The 5000-nt window shown below is 35.8% G+C and overlaps 1 protein-coding gene and 1 long non-coding RNA gene across 2 annotated transcripts in view; one reads left to right on the forward strand and one right to left on the reverse strand.

The window, feature by feature from the left end:
- LOC138060236 (uncharacterized) overlaps window positions 1–3757 on the reverse strand; it is a 5703-nt gene extending 1946 nt beyond the window's left edge. Inside the window, exons 1-3 of the long non-coding RNA XR_011134313.1 lie at window positions 3502–3757; window positions 1689–1739; window positions 1–48 (exon numbers count right to left, since the gene is read on the reverse strand). The exon at window positions 1–48 is cut by the window's left edge and continues 1946 nt beyond it. This is a non-coding gene — a long non-coding RNA (uncharacterized lncRNA). The remainder of the gene's footprint in view (window positions 49–1688; window positions 1740–3501) is intronic.
- A 43-nt stretch (window positions 3758–3800) lies between these two features.
- Window positions 3801–5000, forward strand: part of LOC138060234 (acid-sensing ion channel 4-A-like) — an 18524-nt gene continuing 17324 nt past the window's right edge. Inside the window, exon 1 of the mRNA XM_068905971.1 lies at window positions 3801–3920. The gene's annotated coding sequence lies outside the window, so the exon portion shown is untranslated. The remainder of the gene's footprint in view (window positions 3921–5000) is intronic.

A 5000-nucleotide genomic window follows, 5' to 3' on the forward strand; every position in this document is an offset into this window, starting at 1 on the left:
CAGTCAAGGATAATCACTGAATTGTAATTGCGACTTCCACAGTGGAACCTGAAGTTGAAAATTCAGGAACTCATTGATACTATATGATCTGTATTTAGGCGTCCTTTTATTTTTTCCTCCATTTTTAACCAAAATGTGAGTGATTAATATAAATGCCAGATAAGCAATCTGGCTGACTTTTTGTCTTGTGGACTCCAAATTCCAAAAAAGATCCAGCTTTCAGCTTTTAAAGCAGTTTGCTTCCTACAGGAACTGTCCGCGTGGTCAAAGTACGATTGCTATTAGTCTTTCCTTTAGATAGTATTATTAATTCATTATACTTATTTATTTATTTATTTATTTATTTATTTATTTATTTATTTATTTATTTATTTCAAGAATAAAGAAAAGCGCAATAAGTTCAACACAGCGTCTCGATGTCCCCATAACATCATTTTCAAGTGACAAAACAAAGCTTACAGTGACTAGTATGAAGAGTTACAGCTTTAAATCAACGAAATATTTAAATATTTAAATCAAAATATTTAAATCAACATATGCAAATTAATAGTTAATGTTGAAGTTAATTGGAAAGTTGACTGATTACTTTTATCTTTATTCTATAAATGTTTATTTATTTTCGATGGAAAAAAAACATTTTTAAGTCCAATAATTTTATGGCGAAAATATCAAAGATAGGAAGCTATTAATTAATTAACAATTATTGGCAGAAGCGGTGGAAAATAGAGGGAGTTTCAATCGAGTATCGTAAAACCAAAATCAAAGTAATTACTTTGGCCAATCAAAAAGGATGGAGACAATTCAGTAAACCATATTACACGTAGCCGACACAAAGCGCGGGAAAATGTGCACGCGCAAGAAACGATTGGTTTTGGTTTCACTTCTTATTGGTTATAAAAATGGCGCGAAAACTTTGAACCAATCACTGAGTGACGCAATCGCAAAACCAATGCAATTCGCTAATTACGTTCGACACTCAATTGAAAGCCGCTCTATATCCACCACCTTCGCCAACACTGAGGTGAATAATTGTAGAATATACCACACAAGTTGAACAATCCTCCTCGGTAACCGAAGTGAAACGGGAAGCCATTTTGTTTTTCTCCGTTTTCTCAGAGGTGAATATTTGCAATTCATCTTTGAGCTAGCCAATCAGAATGCTCGGAAAGCACTATTCTTTTTGTGTGGTATATACGAATGACGGATATTACTGATGGTGTACGGCACGTATGTGTAGTCAGTTACAGCTGAGCCCGGTCGAGACATTAACTTCAGTTCTTAAATCTTGGTTAAAGTAAATTATACGGTACCAAAACAAGCATTCTCTTTTGTCTTGCATTTTTAGATTTGGGTTTTCATTTTTCTTTTTACGTGATTATATTAAGGGGTCATTAAGCTTAGCACGAAATTTGCAGTTAGCAGTTTGGCGCGTATTAAGCTTGCTTCAATTCCACAGTTTCTGCGCAGCCTTTTACCGTGTTGTTTTGATGAGGTTTCATACTTGGAAAAGCTCAGAAGAGTCAGTGAGACTGACTCCCACACAGAGTACTGAGTATCGCGAATTAGGATCTCAAGTCCGAAGAGTTTTAAAACCAATTACCACACTTGCTGCTTTACTATCAAAGATCTAGAGTTTTTGACAACAGAAAGAGACCGAAGTTTTGTTTCTGAGGAATGAAGCCACCCACCTTAGCCAAAGACACTCTCGATCAAATCCTGAGCTACTTCAAACTGAAGTCCTGTGAACAAATGTGCAATTATGGACCTTTATCGTCTTTTATTCTGATTGATATTTCAAACTATTCATGCTTCAATACACTTTTTTGTTTGTGACGGCTATTAAAGTCGTTTAAAATTGTACAAAAGTCAGCTTCACAAAGGAGCATAATTTAAGGATTATGTTATTTTCTTTAATTTAACCCCCAGGGAGGACTGTAATTATAAAGCTATCAAAATTCTTTATGGAAAAATTCAGAGTCAGAGAGAAAAAAGAAGCAAATTTCTTCCTTCACCGTTTTTTTTAGTTGAAGTTTCCACAGCTTGCCTCTTAATCCTTGTTACTGAGGTCTATGAATGACCAACAAATTTTCACCAAACTGCTTTAGAGCATGCGTAGTGTGAAGAAAATTTATCCTTCCAAAACGTTACGCAATTCAGCAGACATTTGTTCTACTTATTGTCAATATCCGTTAAATCTTTCAATGCAGTAATGAGGCCTGCCTTGTTTTAAATTTGGCTTTGCATGGTATAGCGTTTTGAAGCAACCTGAAGCAGCTTGTTGTGTCCAATTGAAACCGGGCGTACTCGTTTTCGTTTGTTTCTTCGCTTTGAGTGTGAGGGAGTTTAGGCACGCGACATTCGTGCGAGTGTAAACAAAAACGTGCAAATGATCTGCTTAACGAGAGCTGATATTAACAACTATCTCAATTGCTTTGGAAACAATTAGTTGAGAGTTAGTCAGCAAGAATTTTGTCTTGTTACGAAAAGGTGAGCAGATAAAATATCGACAACAAATGACACGTTTAATGCAACTGATTTGGGTACTATGAAGCGCATCAGCGGTTTTCGCCTTCATTTCCATTGAACATAAAATGAAGAACAAGGAAGGAGAATGAAAAAGATGAGCTGTTCACCTAGAATTAGTTCGTTCTTTTATTTTATTATCACGCTACGTATAATTAGTATAATCGGTGTTGTTTATAATTTCTCTTTCGCGAGCAATTCTGAAAAACCTCGCTAGAAAACGATGAAGTTGTAAGTGAACTTTTAAGAACCTGCCGTAACATGTTCAATTATAAAAAGGTAATATTATAATGATAAATAAGCAATGCGTTATTTCTTAGCAACTGTCAACCTACAAACCGAAAATCAAACAGTGGTAAAAGTCATCACAATAGTTGTAGTAGCGACCACTGAGACAAGTCTTAATGAATTTAACACACTTCCGTTCACTCCTCCGTAGCTTACTTTAATTTCAAGTGCAAGTGCACTTTGTATTTAAAGCTGATGCTTGTAACTTCTGAATTCAATTTATAATAATAATACTGAATAATATGAAACTTATATAGCGCCAAAATCCACAGTTCAACGGCGCTTTATATAAATCTGCTCTGCTTAAAAATAATAATAATGAAAATTAAAACAAAATTGATAGGTCTTAAGTTTTTTCTTGAATTACTCATGAGTTAAGAGTGTTCCAAAGTGTTGGACCATGTACACTGGTTCCGGCAAAGTGGAACCTTAAATCGGTCACACAGAAATGGGTTCAGTTATCAGGTGGGCTGATATGATAAATTGACCACCGTAGAGAAATTTGCTGAATTTGTTAGCTGACATTTCGAGTTTTAGACGGCCTTCCTCTTTGACGAAGGGCTGACCCAGCTGATAAATTCATTTCTGTTTCACTTCCCCATCGACGCAGCGCCATAGGTTCTTTTAATTTAATCACAAAATAAACCCCTTAAATCAGTCCGCTAAACCACGAATAAAAAAATAACTTACTTGGTGTTCACTTAGGCCACTGTCACGCAGTCGTGAAAAAACAGTGAGATGTCTCCTCGATCGGAGACAGCCCAGTAATAAAAAGCTTTCGCATAATAACTGATTATCTTCTCCCGTAAATGGCAGTAATTTTGATACCTTGATGATTATATCCTCATCCACATCCCTTCCCTGAGTTCCACAGACCTCAACGTATTCCCACGCGGTGCACCGATCTTTATTTTCTCTCAAGCATACAGTGTTTCATATCGGAACGATTTAACAAAGAAAATATGACGCGCAATATTACCCGGAACGTCATCACGTAAATAGTAATTCAGTCAGATAATGGCGGCAACATCACAACACTTTCAGCACTAGTTGCGGTTCTAGAAAAAGGTGAGAATGTCTCAAGCATAGGAATAACCCAAAAAGACGAGGTATGTAAGACAAATTCAAGTATTTAAGTGATCAAAGCTTCATGCAGAGACTATCCACCTTGTTTTTAAGCAATTCATCTAAAACCGTTGGACAAATTAATACTCTCAAGGTATTACCATTTTGCAGTTATTTCCGTAGAGTATTCTTGCCTGATTTCTACTAGCTAGTGAGGCAGGATTTCTCTCCAATTTTCATTCCAATCAACGGCGACATAAATTCGTGATACATTTGACCTGACTCAGTTGTATTCAATTTGAAATGGCTACCAAATCGAGAAATACTTGTTTAAATATCGACCACAAAACTCAACCGGCGAAATACATACGTAAATACACTACTATTGAGGGTCATTATCCACTATTTTTATTAATAAACCGAGGAGTTACATGAGATGGTCCCACGACATTTTATGAGGGACGTCGTCCGATAGTTCCCTGCCTTGAGGTCTCCTTGTACTAGCTCATCAAACTTCGATATATAGGTCAATAGTTCTTGAAATAAAGCCGGTCCGACTGGCGTAAGTTTCTTTTGATATTTTCACAGTCTTTTTTGAGGTGATCTGTGCGAAATAAGTCAGTGTAAATTTTTTCAGTATGTGAAGGTTGAAATACATCGGGTTCGTGACCTTGATATAGTATGAGAGGTTGAGATCACGAGATTGCAGATTCATAAAAAAAACTAGAGAGCACCATGATCAAACTTTCGGCTTTGTAAATAGTACTACGAGGTGAAAAGTCTTTTCTTAAACTTTATATTATCATTATGCAAAGCAGTTCCTTTCTTGACAGTTGAAAAAAAGGCAATTTTTATCAACTTTGATTTTTGTATACTCGATTACATAATTCAATGATCCCATATCAATAGGAGATGAATTTCTGTTTGACAATTATATTAAAACGGAGTCAAAACACCTGTCGAGCTTTTAACTGAAACGTGAAATGGCATATGCTTATTAGTGAAAAAATGCAAATAATTGAGGCAAACAATTTCACATGACGTCATCGCATGTCTTTGTTATTGTTTATATCTTCTCACAGCAAGACACGTAAGCAATATTTCAAAATACATATGCTTTGTTT

The sequence above is a fragment of the Montipora capricornis genome, chromosome 8 (assembly GCF_036669925.1).
Source record: "Montipora capricornis isolate CH-2021 chromosome 8, ASM3666992v2, whole genome shotgun sequence".
Lineage (NCBI taxonomy): Eukaryota > Metazoa > Cnidaria > Anthozoa > Scleractinia > Acroporidae > Montipora > Montipora capricornis.